This window comes from Budorcas taxicolor, chromosome 3 (genome assembly GCF_023091745.1).
Source record: "Budorcas taxicolor isolate Tak-1 chromosome 3, Takin1.1, whole genome shotgun sequence".
In the NCBI taxonomy this organism is placed as follows: domain Eukaryota; kingdom Metazoa; phylum Chordata; class Mammalia; order Artiodactyla; family Bovidae; genus Budorcas; species Budorcas taxicolor.
In genome coordinates, this window is record NC_068912.1 from 73,987,202 (window position 1) to 74,004,200 (window position 16,999).

Genomic DNA, 16,999 nt, shown 5'->3' on the forward strand with positions numbered 1-16,999 from the left:
CCTTGTCATGGCAGACATCACAAATCAATTACAAATCAAATGTCCCTGCACCAAGGTCTGTACACTGAGCTCTCTGGAAGGAGACACTGAGAGAGAGAGAATATGGGTCTAGGATAGTCATTAGGGATCAACCGCATGGAAGGCAGAGGAAGAAATGGGACTCTGACAAATGCCTGACAAGCCTTAGACATCATCAGAGTTGTTCTGTTGTGGGTCACAATGATTGGACCTTTGTATCCTCACCATGATTGACCACTGAACGCATGCTGCCTTGGGAAGGACATGGCTTTCGTCAATATGATTCTCTGCAGCTGAGGTGACCCCTGAGGTAGTTGAATGCTGGGAGCTGTCAGCTGACTGCTCATCCAGCAGCTGGGACAACAAATCCTTCTTGAGAGAGATCTGAAAGGTGAATCTCATGTCTACCATACCCAGAAATGGCATTGGACTTTTTCTCTGCACACCACTCTGAGTAGATCAATAGGTGAAAGTTAAGATGTAAGATGAATCATTATGCTACCCCTCCCCTTAAGGTTTTAGATCCCAATCTTTGAGATATTTTCCTGTTTGAACTTTCAAAATTGTATCTCTTTTCCAGATTTTCTGAGGTAAGGACAAAAGGGTTGTATTTAAAATTCACAAGTGCTGTTAACATTGAAACAGCAATTTCAGCAGTTTTAAAATTTTTAATTAAGTCTTTTCTACTAGGCAGAAACTGAGACAGCTCCCTATTTCCTCTGTATCTAGGAGACTTTAGGGAAAATTGCCCTTATTCTCTAATGTAGGTTCTACTTTTTCCCTTGCTCCCTCTACTCCCTCTTCCTGTTTCCTTTCTCTTTTTTCTCTGCCCTCCCTCGCTCGCTCTGGCTTTATCTCCTCCCCCCCCACCCCCCCACCCTTTCCCCTGTTTCTCCTTCTCCTTTCCTTTCTTTTCTTTCCCTCTGAAGTTCTATCAAAATTAATCAAACTTGGCCATTGTAGGGTTGATGTTCTGATCCATATCTTTTCCCTAGAAAAATGCAAAAAAAAAAAAAAAAACCTTCATATTAAAATACTATGAAGGAAGTCAAGAAGAAAATGGTGAAAGGAATGCTTGACTTTGTCTTTCTTCATTTTATTTGGATTTTAGACTAGAAATATATCCCACAGTCTGAAATACCACTAGCATGTCAAATTGCTTTAAGTACTGAAGGATATGTTATAAACTGTCCTTGACAAATGATAACCAGTTCCATCCTGTTCAGTGATGAAATCAGTTAAGGCTTCTTTATAAGTTAGACTTCTTTTACCCCTCTAAAGGGAGTTTGGTGAGCATGTTTATTTGAACAAGAGCAGATGTTAGTAACCTAACTGTGCTTTCTGTACTTGCCACAGTAAACTCCAGTTTAAGCATCAGTATCTACTGAAATGGAGGTGGAAATACTAGCAGTGCTGAATCACACTTAAAAATTCTGGGTTTGTGATTGCATTTAACTATGATACATCAGTTAGTCATTTTTTTCTGTCTTCTATGATAGGATGGACTCAAGTTCAGCCTTCTGTTTATTCTTATCTGTATGAAATGCCACTTTTTAAAAAAAGGTTTAATCTTATCTCACAATATTGTTTTCAAGACTTTTCTAACAACATTAAGAGGTAATACTATCAGCATGAGTAAACTATGTGTACCTGAGCTAAATGAAAAATATGTTCATTTTCCCATATACTCAGCCTTCTGAGAGAGTAGGTCTCAAGGAAAGCATTTGATTTATGCTTATTAGAGATAAAGAATAAAATAAAGATGGAAGAAAAATAAAGGAATAAATATTAATATCAGTAGTTTTACATAACAAGTAACTTGGAGGTACACTGATGGGAATAAAATGGCCTAAGATCTAGCAGAGAAAAAAAGTAGAAAAGGAAAATGAAGTTGAACACTTACCATAAGAAATGGAACTTTGGCAAGAGGAAGGTGTCTATAAGCAATTTTTAGGAATATTTGCCGTGACCTGTTTTTGGCCCTGGTGCCAAATCCAACCTGAAATATTTCTTTAAATAGCCAGTGAGTTAAGAATGATTTTTATGTAATTTTAAGTAGTTGGAAAAAATCATAAGAATAGTATCTCACATAAGAAAAAATTATATGAATTTCTTTCTAAGTGATTTTATTGGAATGCAGCTGTCTCATTTGTTATGAATTGTCTATGGCTGCTTTTGCACTATAGACAGCCAGATGACATGACCCAAAATCTAACATATTTACTGACTGGCCCTTTAAAGGAAAAGTTTGACAACCACTGCTTTAACTGCTCGTTCTTATGAATCTGCAGACTGACTGAAGAAGCTCTGCTAATCTGGGATGGCCTTAGTTGGGCAGCTCTGCTTCCTTCATGAAGGCCTGCTGGTTGGCTGGAATGGCTCTGCTGCTCTTGTGTTCATTCTAGGGTTCCCATGGAAGGAAAAGACACCTGGGAAGACTACTTCTCATGGTGAAAGAAGAGATACAAGAGGTCAAATGGGAATTTTACATGGCCAAGCACAAAGTCAGAGTAAGGAAAGACTCAGATGATCCATGACAAGGTTGCAGATGCTACAGGAAATGAGGAATCAAGGTGAGTAAATCAAACTACCACAAGCACCCTTATCCAAGGACTCCAGAGAGTCTAATCCAATCACAGCATGAAGCTCAAAGCAGATCAGTCTCTCTTAATCCAGAGACCTATGAATTAAAAGAAAATAAGTTATCCCTCCTCTTCTTCCCACTCCCCATCCAAGGAACCCAATATAAAAATGGTGAAACAGGGAGAAGCTCATCACACTGCAGCCATTGTTCCAATAGCAATTAGAAAATTTGACTGATCAAATGCTCTAAGTCACCCTACTTTGTGATGGGGGATATTTGTCTTTTAGGTCTTATCTTTGATCCTCAGGAGTGTATCCTCAGTCCATTGCCATCCGCAGACTTTGGTCCCATCCTCTGAGAGCTACTTTCCTGTCCATAATTCTCATTGTCCACTTCTGAAGAACATTTTGGAAAACATGCTCTTTTTAGATTGTTGAGCAGTTTTCTCAGCTGCTTTCTGCCTGTAGTAATTTGAAGACCCAAAGTCCTTTTCAAACATCTAGGCTCAGTTTCTTTTAGTTCCAACTGGTTCTTTCTTCAACACTTTATGGATTATCTCTGTTTGATGCAACTCAAAAGCCACACTTACAATTATTTTTTAGACATGCCTCTCTCTTTCCTTCTCTTTACTCAATCAGGTACTTTGGGTCTATGAGGCTTCAACAGTACTACAAGTTTTCTAGATACCATTTCAGAGATCTTAATAAATGTTTTGAGTCTACTTTCCTGGTTTAGTCTGGTTATATATCATCAGGTTATACATAATGCTCATACATTTGATTATTCTTTGTCTTTGAACTCAATCTTAATTTGAGTATCTTTTACTGACTCCAGAAACTGTGATAACAAAAGTTTTAATTCTCCAACTCTGCAAGCTACATTCCCTCTAAATTCTCCTTGCTGTGCCTTGCTGAGTCACTCAGTCATGTCCGACTCTTTGTGACCCACCAGGCTCCTCTGCCCATAGAATTTTTCAGGCAAGAATACTGGAGTAGGTTGCCATTTCCTACTACAGGGGATCTTCCCGACCCAGGGATTGAACCCACATCTCTTGCTTCTCTTACACTGGCAGGCAGGTTCTTTACCATTGTGCCAGCTAAGAAGCCATAATCAGTTAACTGTTGGCACATTACAACTACATTTTAAAATGACTCAGTGCATAAAATACCAGTGATTAAATTTTCATGGGTCACCAAGCCAGGTGGAGTGATTCTGCTGATCTTAATTGGGCTGAACTGGGTGACTTTTCCTACTTATAGTATCTCTGGTAGCTCTGCTCTCTGTATGTTCATTCTGAACCAAGCTAAAGAAGCTCTTCTCATCGTGATTACAGAGTACAAAGTGGCAAATGGAAACCCACAAGGTTTCTTAAGGCCTATAAATATCACACTGTTACTTCTACTCATTTATTACTGAACAAGTCACATGACAAAGATCAACGTCAATAGGTAAGGAAAAAATATTCCATCCATGATGAGACAGTGGCATGTGTATGGATGCTGAGAGAAATGAAAAATAGGGATCAGTTAATTCACCACAGACATATCAATAGATGATATTAAGATATTTTATAAAATACAGAAACAGTATCTAATAAAAATGCTTGGTGAAATATAAACAGAAAAAGATCAATAAAAATCTTTCCCTAAATAATAAAAGATTAAGGATTTGCAGTTATGTTGAACTATCTTACTTTTGAAACTCAGTTCAGGAATGTTATTAAACAATTGTGATGTATCCCCTTGTCTACTTTACCTCACAACCATTTAGTTTAGAATAAGCATTAAAAGAGTGCACTACAATTATTTCTGGAATTTTCTTCTAAGCTGCTGAAATTCATTCTGTAAATTTTGATGAATTGGTTCTTTTGAGGTTCACAAATGTACAGGCAACAACCATGTGATCATTGCTGCCTGGCTGAGAGTAGCATTTCCACGTGGAAGTTCCTTAAGAAATTTACATATGTCTCTGAATCCGAAATCTTGTGGAAAATTAATAGAGAAAACAAGGAAAGTAAAAGCTTAATAATAGAGAGACATTAGTATGCAACCATCTTGCTTGCAGTTGTTGCCATATTATATGTGAGTCTGTGGTCTTTTCTGCAGGTAACTTTCTATAATGAGCCTTTTTTAAAAATAATTATTAAGAAGTTTATAAGCAGAGCATATTCATATGGATTTTATGAGTGGTTTTGAAGAAACAACAAATTTCTAATCCTTAAATAAGCAATTTCACCATGTGAATCTATACAGCAGTGTTGCCCTTGCTAGGAGATCCAAATGTTACACTATTCTAATACTACCCCATAATATTGACTGGCATTTTGTACTGCTTGGATATTTGCTACAGGTACACTTATTTGTAACTACCTTAACAAAAAAGAGGCAACAATTGCAAATATTCTTGTAGAACATTACAACGTGAAATTAGAAACTGATTCGAAATATGAAATAGCAATGGCAATATTGATTTCAACATCAGAATCAAGACAAGCTGAAAATATATCTTCACTTTTTAAAAAAATAGCTTATATGAAGTGTGCATGCTCAGCCATTCAGTCGTGTCCATTGTGACCTCATGGACCACCAGGATCCTCTGTCCATGCAATTTTCCAGGCAAGAATACTGGAGTAGGTTTCCATTTCCTACTCCAGAGAATCTTCCTGACCCAGGGATCGAACCTGCTTCTCATGAGTCTCCTGCATTGGCAGGTGGATTCTTTACACTGTGCTACTTGGGAAGCCCTTTAGATGAAGCAGCCTATGCCTTAACAAGAAACTTGACAAAATCTAAGTTACTTTGGACATACTCTTAATACAATCAGATCAATGCAAAATGGAAATATATTTTTACATCTAAAATATTTATCACAAAACAAAAATAAGGATTATCCAGTGGGCAAGAAATGCTTTGTGTTTTAAAAATTCATTTTAAGAATAATAACTTTTAAATATTAAAAATTTAGTATAATTTTTATATTGTAAACAGCTTTTACTTCATGTTCTAAATGTGTCCTATTATGAAATGTCTATATCAAGTAGATATTTATGGGTTATTACAATATTTTCATTGACAGTGCCAATAAACCATGCATTTTCCTGTTTTGAACTAAGAAAATCCCAGTACAATCCTATCATACAAAAAACTGATACACTGTTATTATTATGGTCACTGATTATTACTTAAAACATACAAATAGTGTGTTATAGAAAAGGCAGAATAACATAGTTAAGGGAATTTCTGAAAATTCCCCAAATTCTGATTTTATTTATGAATCCCAAAGATAAGTATCAATTGGAAATTTGAAAACACTGGCCAACAGTAAAAATAAAATGCTTTTGACTGTCAACTCAATTCAATTCAGTTCAGTCGCTTAGTCGTGTCCGACTCTTTGCGACCTCATGAATTGCAGCACGCCAGGCCTCCCTGTCCATCACCAACTCCCGGAGTTCACTCAGACTCACGTCCATCGAGTCAGTGATGCCATCCAGCCATCTCATCCTCTGTCGTTCCCTTCTGCTCCTGCCCTCAATCCCTCCCAGCATCAGAGTCTTTTCCAATGAGTCAACTCTTCACATGAGGTGGCCAAAGTACTGGAGTTTCAGCTTTAGCATCATTTCTTCCAAAGAAATCCCAGGGCTGATCTCCTTTAGGATGCACTGGTTGGATCTCCTTGCAGTCAAAGGGATTCTCAAGAGTCTTCTCCAACACCGCAGTTCAAAAGCATCAGATATTTGGCACTGGGGGGAAACATGGGTCTCAAAATTCAGGAAATGCAGTATTAAATGACAACATCATATTAGAAGATAATCTCCCTCACATTTCTTCCAGGTCTAAAATATTCAATGAGCTTATGGTTTAGAATTTTCTAGGAAAGAGAGCACATTAATAACTGCCCAGAATGTTAGTCATGGTTTCCTCTTTTCTTCAGTCTTCTTCCTCCATTCTTATCCTGATAGTTTTCTGTTTTTTTTTTTTTAATATTTCTATCTTCTACTCTAAGTAAATTGTAACCAAACCTTAATTTTTAGGTTTTTATAGTGTTCATTGATGACAGTTTTAACTGTTTCATAAGTATATACTTCATTCATAATAAAAATATATTGACTTAATTTTTAATAAAATATTTAATATGCAATGTAAACATGTTCTGTAGAATGTAAATAATTTTTTAAAAAATACTTTCCTCATTTAATTTTTTTCTTAAAACAGCATATGGCACAAAACCAACCATCCAAAAAGTATTTTTATCTGCTCACTTTAAAAATACTATGATATGTTAAAGCTAATAAAAGATGAGGGATAATACTTAGTTTACTTGATAGTCATAAATTCTATATTGCTCCTTCTTGGAATGTCCTTGATAAAAGAGATGCTTTTCAAGTATTTTCTGATGGGTTGAGCAATAGTGAGCTTTGGGTTCACTCTAGGTTGTAATGATGAAAAACAAAAAAAAAGCTTATAAAGAGTTTTTGTTGATCACATTACCTTTATTATAATCTCATTCTTTATGAATTAGAAAAATATAAACATACATGGCAGAGGCAAAGTATGAAAATACTTAACTAAACAGTCTTTAATATCTTCATGTCTCTATACTCCACTCCTCATCAGGAAACCAAAATCTAAAACTGGCTTTGCTAATACTAGAATGTTGATTTCAGTAATTTCTGGTCCTAGAACTTCTATCTCAGTCCTTTTTTGCAGTTATAGGAAAAGTCAGTTGCCCCTTCTTAGAGGCGTCATATGAGATTTCCTGGTTAATATTTACAAAGTTCAATGGTGATTAAAGGGATTGTAAAATTGATAATTGTTAGTATAGAGGCTGATATAGTAAAGGGGTCTACCTGGAAGATTGGCAGCCAGAAAAATTTTAGGTTGGTCGGAAAATGTTAGGTTAGTTCTCATTATCAGAGAATAACTGCTTTCAGAAAATGTATATTTAAATATTAACAACACTTGAGAAGGAATACTCCCAGAGATAAACATATGCTTTGAATCCATAATTACTTATGCATCTTCCCTGTGCCTCCTCATTGTCTGTATTTTTAAAATTCTGCAGGCAAAGAAATGAGGTTCAGTCTCAAGGTCATTGGAGCAACCGTGATTTTATTATTATGCCCATTGAATATGCTATAGAAATGTAATTTAAGGCATTAATATGTACACACTAAATAAAACCAGACAGTCTGTGGGAAAAGTTATTAATGGTGCTGGAATTTTACCAGTTTGGGAAATAAATAATATAATGTGTGTATCTCTGGAAACAATGCAAACTCAGCCTACTCAATAGACAGACACAGTAAAAGAAATCTAAGCAATTCTGTAATTCTATGAGGAGGGTAATTTCACTGATGACAGCTTTCCATAATTTTACTTTTAGATAGCAAATAATTTTCCTTATTCTTTATTTTATTGCTATTTTGAATTGTACTCCTTGTTGGAGTTTCACCTTTTACCAATAATTCTTCAGGAGATGTATTTTCACTGTTTTTCATATGGCAGTTACTGCTGGCAGTACCTAGTTGAAACCAACAGAATTACAACTCTCTTCAATATCCCTACATGACATGGGTAATATTTCAGTTTAATCCAGGGGCATGAATTGAGCCAGGAACAACCATTTCAATTTCTACAGCGGTTTGTTTAGGCTTAACATGGACTAGCTACCATACCCTCTCTCGGTGAACCGCATTAAATTGCTTACAGAGACCCACTCAGAAAGCAAAAGGCATGGCTTTACTATTCTCCTGACATGCTTTTGCCTAATAATCATGAAAGCTATAAAAAGAATCCACCACAAATGCCCGTGAAAAGCTCTATACTACCGCCCAACGACCAAGTTCCCACAAGGGAAGTTTAAAAGCTATTAAGGTTACTTCACTTGTATATAACATATGTTTAGTACAATTTTTCTTAAAAAATCAAAGGGTCTCATCTATAATAATAGATCAATCCTCTGCAGGGCTTCCCCGGTGGCTGAGTGGCAAAGGATCCACCTGCCAGTGCAGAAGACATGGGTTCAATCCCTGAATTGGGAAAATTACCTGGAGAAGGAAATGGCAACCCACTCTCGTATTCTTGCTTGGAAAATCCCCTGGACAGAGGAGAATGGCGGGCTACTGTCCATGGTGTTGCAAGAGTTGGAAACAACTTAGCAACTAAATAAGGCAAGATTTCCCTGTAACCCTGTGTATAATAATATGACTCTGCTACCATACTTATCATGTAAGAGACCGAATGGATGAGCAATGATTAATCCATACTCTCAACAGTTCTAGAAGTAAGGGCATTAGTTTACAAATGACTGACTGATGTAAAGGAATTTTTTATAGCCATACAGAAGAAAATAGATTGGGTGCCCAATGAAAAAGATCTTAAGCAAAACAGGGCCAAGCGCTTTATAAAAACCTATTTGTTTTCTCTTAAACTGTGTGAATGCATTTGTTTGTATCAAATACTTATCATTAAGGATATCATCAATGAAAACGTGAAAAAGATTTTTGCTAAAACTAACATATGTTAAGAATGAAGCAATAAATGTTGGTTAAGTGACTGAATGAAGGCTGATGGTTATGACTCACTCTTTCTAGCTGGACATAAATACATAACACAACACACATAGATAATTGAAGAATTATATAAATTGTCCTGATAAATTAATGCATCAAAGTGAGTTTTGGGTTACTTATCAGAATAGTTGCTACATCTATTGCTTAATACCCTTGGCTTGTTTTCGGTAGTATAGTGGGTAGAAAAAGCATGAAAAGTGAACCAAAAAAAGGAGGAGGCTGGAATTCTAGTTCTGACTTTTAGCTTTAGGCTAATTAGCTGTTGGCACTGGACAAAAGATTACAACAACCCAGGTACTAGGCTCCCTTATGCATAAGGAAGAATTATGACTTATTTGATGTTATAGCCTGTTCTAACCGGCTATGAATGAGCATGATTTGCTAACTTCCAAGATAGAGAAAAAAATATTCTGGTTTGTGTTATTTCTTTCATATCACCTTATAACTATCAATAATAACTATAAATTAATACTGTCATCATTGATCAGATTTGAGGCATTAACCTATAACTCATTTATTGAGCGGATATTTATTACCACCTATAATGTGACAAAATATCATCATCAACTCAATGACATGAATCTGAGCAAACTCTGGGAAATAATGAAGGTTAGGGAAGCCTAGCATGCTGCAGCCCATGAGGTTGCAGAGAGTTGGACACAACTTAGTGACTGAACAACATAATGTGAAAAAGTACTGGCCTGTTACTCCTTGTGCTTAATTTTTATCAATGCATATGCCTTTGACTATGTGGATCACAATAAACTGTGGAAAATTCTGAAAGAGATGGGAATACCAGACCACCTAAACTGCCTCTTGAGAAATTTGTATTCAGGTCAGGAAGCAACAGTTAGAACTGGACATCAAACAACAGACTGGTTCCAAATAGGAAAAGGAGTACATTAAGGCTGTATAGTGTCACCCTGTTTATTTAACTTAAATGCAGAGTACATCATGAGAAATGCTGGGTTGGAAGAAGCACAAGCTGGAATCAAGATTGCTGGGAGAAATATCAATAACCTCAGATATGTAGATGACACCTCCCTTATGGCAGAAAGTGAAGAGGAACTAAACAGCCTCTTGATGAAAGTGAAAGAGGAGAGTGAAAAAGTTGGCTTACAGCTCAACATTCAGAAAACGAAGATCATGGCATCTGGTCCCATCACTTCATGGGAAATAGATGGGGAAACAGTGGAAACAGTGTCAGACTTCATTTTTCTGGGCTCCAAAATCACTGCAGATGGTGATTGCAGCCATGAAATTAAAAGACGCTTACTCCTTGGAAGAAAAGTTATGACCAATATAGATAGCATCTAGCATATTGAAAAGCAGTGACATTAATTTTTCAACAAAGGTCCATCTAGTCAAGGCTATGGTTTTTCCAGTGGTCATGTATGGATGTGACATTTGGACTGTGAAGAAAGCTGAGTGCCGAAGAATTGATGTTTTTGAACTGTGGTGTTGGAGAAGACTCTTGAGAGTCCCTTGGACTGCAAGGAGATCCAACCAGTCCATTCTGAAGGAGATCAGCCCTGGGATTTCTTTGGAAGAAATGATACTAAAGCTGAAACTCCAGTACTTTGGCCACCTCATGCAAAGAGTTGACTCATTGGAAAAGACTCTGATGCTGGGAGGGATTGGGGGCAGGAGGAGAAGGGGACGACAGAGGATGAGATGGCTGGATGGCATCACTGACTCGATGGACGTGAGTCTGAATGAACTCCGGGAGTTGGTGATGAACAGGGAGGCCTGGCATGCTGCGATTCATAGGGTCGCAAAGAGTCAGACACGACTGAGCGACTGAACTGAACTGAACTGATTCCTGTATCTTCCTATATTCTCATTTTCCTCATGTCATATCACTATTTGGTCAGGTGTATAGTGTGCACAAAATGAAATTTGCCTTGTTTTGTCCCTGATGACATAGCCATGGAATAAACAAGACGAAGAAATCATTGGTTATCACTTGATAATGCTGTGCAATGTTGAAAAATTATACCATTTGTTACATTGAAGCATGTGCTGTTTTTAAGGAAACCAAACTCTTCTGAAATTATTGAGACTGTCCCATCTCCACTCCTCTGAATATCCTATTTTGTGGCACAGATCAATGCACTGAAGCTTCAGGATTCCCTGAAGGGCTGTTAGTACATTGGTAGTGTCACTTCTTTATACTCAAAACCTCTTGGGGGAAAACTGCTAGATGTATCATCTGCCTAGTTCTGCTCGATTCCCTTCTTAAACCATTGATCTCTGCTCCTAATTCTGCTTCAGCAGGAATATCTCTTAAACAGATGTCTTCTGCATTTTCTGTAGACACTCCTTACGTCTTTTGAACTTAACAGACTTACAAGTCTTTAATCCTCTATTCAATTTGTTCTAAAACCTTTGCTTATGAATCTATGTAACCAGTTTTCAAGACATTTTCCTTATTTTAAGAAATGTAAAAAACAAAAAATAAAGCATCAAATTACCCATGTAATATGAAAATGAAGTATGATTTTGCATTTACAATGTTTTGGTTTGGGTTTTAATTTAGCAGGGGGGTGCATAATAGTATTATCAACAGATTTAGTTTTCTAATTATTTCATAGAGGTAAGTATTCATGGGCATATCTCATTTATTGTGCTTTGCTTTACTGTAATTTACAAATATTTGTTTTTGTTTTTGTTTTTGTTTTTACAAATTTAGACTTGTGGCAGGGCTGCATTGTCAGATAATGGTTAGCATTTTTTTAACAAAGTATTTTAAAATTAAGGTATGTGCATTGTCTTTTAGGTATAATACTATTGCACAATTAACAGACTACAGTATAGTACATTAAATGTAATGGGAAACCAAAATATTTGTGTGACTTGTTTTATTGTAATATTCATTTTACTGAGGTGGTCCAGAACTGAATCTGTGCTATCACCAAGGAAGGCTGTAAATAAGTTTACATTTCCCAATACTTATCAACTAAAAATTCCTGTGACTTGGGAGTTCAATTTACATCAACAGATTTTATTGAGCTCTTACTAAATGTAAAGTAGTACCATTAGGCACTCATGAAGAATTGACAAGAACTTTTTCTGTATCCAAGAGCTTTCCCTGGTAGCTCAGTTGGTAAAGAATCCACCTGCAATGTAGGAGACCCCAGTTCAATTCCTGGGTCGAGAAGATCCATGGATCTTGGGCTTCCCTTGTGGCTCAGCTGGTAAAGAATCTGCCTACAGTGTGGGAGACTTGGGTTCAACCCCTGGGTTGGGAAGTTCCCCTGAAAAAGAGAATGGCTACCCACTCCAGTATTCTGGCCTGGAGAATTCCATGGACTGTATAGTAAGTCACAAAGAGTCAAACACAACTGAGTGACTTTCATTGTGACTTTTCTGTATCCTAGATGCTTATAGAAATGTTCCCTTGGTATCTCTAATTTTCTTAAAGAGATCTCTAGTCTTTCCCATTCTGTTGTTTTCCTCTATTTATTTGCATTGAACACTGAAGAAGGCTTTCTTATCATCTCTTGCTATTCTTTGGAACTCTGCATTCAGGTGCTTATATCTTTCCTTTTATCCTTTGCTTTTTGCCTCTCTTCTTTTCACAGCCATTTGTAAGGCCTCCCCAGACAGCCATTTTGCCTTTTTGCATTTCTTTTCCATGGGGATGGTCTTGATCCCTGTCTCCTATACAGTGTCACGAACCTCATTCCATAGTTCATCAGGCACTCTATCTATCAGATCTAGACCCTTAAATCTATTTCTCACTTCCACTGTATAATCATAAGGGATTTGATTTAGGTCAGATATTAAGAAGAGGTGGCAAGAATACACAGAAGAACTGTACAAAAAAGATCTTCACGACCCAGATAATCATGATGATGTGATCACTAATCTAGAGCCAGACATCTTGGAATGTGAAGTCAAGTGGGCCTTAGAAAGCATCACTATGAACAAAGCTAGTTGAGGTGATGGAATTCCAGTTGAGCTATTTCAAATCCTGAAAGATGATGCTGTCAAAGTGCTGCACTCAATATGCCAGCACATTTGGAAAACTCAGCAGTGGCCATAGGACTGGAAAAGGTCAGTTTTCATTCCAATCCCAAAGAAAGGCAATGCTAAAGAATGCTCAAACTACGGTACAATTGCACTCATCTCACATGCTAGTAAAGTAATGCTCAAAATTCTCCAAGCCACACTTCAGCAATACGTGAACCGTGAACTTCCAGATGTTCAAGCTGGTTTTAGAAAAGGCAGAGGAACCAAAGATCAAATTGCCAACATCTGCTGGATCATTGAAAAAGCAAGAGAGTTCCAGAAAAATATCTATTTCTGCTTTATTGACTATGCCAAAGTGTTTGACTGTGTGGATCACATGAAACTGTGGAAAATTCTGAAAGAGATGGGAATACCAGACCACCTAACCTGCCTCTTGAGAAATCTGTATGCAGGTCAGGAAGCAAAAGTTAGAACTGGACATGGAACAACAGACTGGTTCTAAATAGGAAAAGAAGTACGTCAAGGCTGTATATTGTCACCCTGCTTATTTCACTTATATGCAGAGTACATCATGAGAAATGCTGGACTGGAAGAAACACAAGCTGGGATCAAGATTGCCAGGAGAAATATCAATAACCTCAGATATGCAGATGACACCACCCTTATGGCAGAAAGTGAAGAGGAGCTAAAAAGCCTCTTGATGAAAGTGAAAGAGGAGAGTGAAAAAGTTGGCCTAAAGCTCAACATTCAGAAAACGAAGATCATGCGATCCAGTCCCATCACTCCATGGCAAATAGATGGAGAAACAGTGGAAACAGTGTCAGACTTTATTTTTTGGGGCTCCAAAATCACTGCATATGGTGATTACAGCCATGAAATTAAAAGACACTTACTCCTTGGAAGAAAAGTTATGACCAACCTAGATAGTATATTCAAAAGCAGAGACATTACTTTGCTGACTAAGGTCCATCTATTCAAGGCTATGGTTTTTCCAGTGGTCATGTATGGATGTGAGAGTTGGACAGTGAAGAAGGCTGAGTGCTAAAGAATTGATGCTTTTGAACTGTGATGTTGGAGAAGACTCTTGAGAGTCCCTTGCATTGCAAGTAGATCCAACCAGTCCATTCTGAAGGAGATCAACCCTGGGATTTCTTTGGAAGGAATGATGCTAAAGCTGAAACTCCAGTACTTTGGCCACCTCATGCAAAGAGTTGACTCATTGGAAAAGACTCTAATGCTGGGAGGGATTGGGGGCAGGAGGAGAAGGGAACAACAGAGGATGAGATGGCCGTATGGCATCACGAACACGATGGACATGAGTCTGAGTGAACTCTGGGAGTTGGTGATGGACAGGGAGGCCTGGTGTGCTGCGATTCATGGGGTCGCAAAGAGTCGGACACGACTGAGCGACTGAACTGAACTGAGATGCTTATAGACTAACAAGAAAGATAAATCAAGTTTCCACACTACTTCAAGTAAGGACTGGAAGAGCAGTATAAATACTAATTCAAAGGAGAGACAGAATATCTAGATAAAAGCCTCAGGGATGATGGATTTTGAGGGAGGCTTTGAAATGGAAAGGACTTTAACAAATAAGGATGAATCATTCTAAGTGGAGGAAGTATATTAAACAAAAGCACAGAGGCTGAAATGTGCAGGCATGTTTGGAGAACAAAAACTGATAATTTGGTTGGACTACATACAGGCTTTGTCTATGCACATAATGAGAACCAAAACTGAAATCTACTTTGAGCCAAATATCATTTTAATGCATCTAAATGTTATTATGTGATGTGATACTATTTTATTATATATAGACCCAGGTTTATATATATAAATTCACCAGATCCACAGTACCTAAAGCCAATGTTAGATACAATATTTATAATTTTCTGGATAATACCCATGAAATTTTAATAAATTAAATACATAATTTCTTATGTAATTAATTTTATAAAAATAAATGGATTGATTATTAATAATAGAACTTTTACACAAGTAATAATAAGGAATTCTCCAAGATTCAGGAACCAGAGTTAAAAGCCTTAAAGTCATGTTAAACAATGCTAAGCAACATAACAGATTTTAAACATGAAGCACTGAATATGTAGACTTATCTCCATACAATCATGAAATGCTACAAAAATTATGGTGAAGGAAGGAAAAACTATAAAAAATCAAAATGATAAGGTAAGACATGTCAACAATATTTTAGAAGATAAGAAGCAGGTAGATGACTAGTAACTGAATATGCTTAGTCACTCAGTCATGTCCAACTCTTTGCAACCCCATGGACTATAGCCCACCAGGCTCCTCTGCCCATGGGGATTCTACAGGCAAGAATACAAGAGTGGGTTGCCATTTCCTCCTCCAAGTAACTGAACAGGATTTGGTAAAAGTGAGGTACAGAAAAATTCAAAGAAGAAAGTTGATTCATGCCATTAGCACCATAAAGGTTAGGAGTAAAAGATGCTAGGTATCTCTCAAGGTGGAAGAGTAATGATTAGGGTAAGTAGGAGGACCCCAAACCTCTCCCTTAGGCCCACAGCCAAGCCAGTGTCTCTCCCTAGAAGAAAAAACGAGTGATAGTCTGTCTATCTATCCATCTATCTCTTATGAACTGAATTGTATCCCCTCAAAATTCACATGGTGAAGTTCTAACCCTTGGTACCCTAGAATGTGACTGTATTTGGAGGCCTTTAAAAAGGCAGTTAAGACAAAATGAGGCTATATAGTTGGATCAATCTGACTAATCCTGTATGACTGCTGCTGCTGCTAAGTCGCTTCAGTCGTGTCCAACTCTGTGCAACCCCGTAGACGGCAGCCCACCAGGCTCCCCTGTCCCTGGGATTCTCCAGGCAAGAATACTGGAGTGGGTTGCCATTTCCTACTCCAATGCACGAAAGTGAAAAGTGAAAGTGAAGTCGCTCAGTCGTGTCTGACTCTTAGCAACCTCATGGACTGCAGCCTACCAGGCTCCTCTGTCCATGGGATTTTCCAGGCAAGAGTACTGGAGTGGAGTGCCATTGCCTTCTCTGCCAATATGACTAGTATCTTTATAAGAAAAGAAATTAGGACAAAGACTCACAGAAAAAACAAAACAAAAAAACTATGTTGGGACATAGCAAGAAGGTAGCCATCTGCAAGTCAAGAAGAGAAGCCTCAGAAGAAACTAAACCTGGCAAAATCTTGATGTTGGATTTCTAGCCTCCAAAACTATGAGAGAATAAATGTCTATTAAGCCATTCAGTCTGTGGTATCACAGCTCTAGATTACTAATGCATTGTCTGTCTATCTTCCCATCCCTCTATTTATCTGCTTTATGATGACTCCTAAGAAGGAATATAAAGGAAGGTAATTGAGAGTAATTGTTTTGGCATAGACGTAAGAGAAGGCTCTTTTCATTTGGTTCTAAGAGATAACTTCTCCTGAGAAATGGCACTTTTAAGACCTAAAAGGTGAGGAAAAGCCAATCATGCAAATATTTAGAGGAGCAATTTTTTAGGCAAAAGGAAGCTGAATGGGAAAGATCCCCAGATAACAAAGGAGCACAGCAGATTGGGAACTAATCAGCATGGCTAGAGTACAGTAAGGAAGAGGGGTGGTAGAATGAGGTGGGTTTGCAGATAGAAGCAAGGCTACAATATCACTTTATCCTTATGAAAAATTTTTCATTTTTCAGACCCAGATAAAGTGGGTCTGAATTTTAATTGGTAAACTATGATAAATAACAAGTTTTATTTATTTCTCTGTTCTTGTGCTTAGGTTGCTCAGTCATGTCTCTTTGCGACCCCATGGACTATTGCTGCTCTGTTCATGGGGTTTTCCAGCAAGAATGCTGGAGTGGGTTG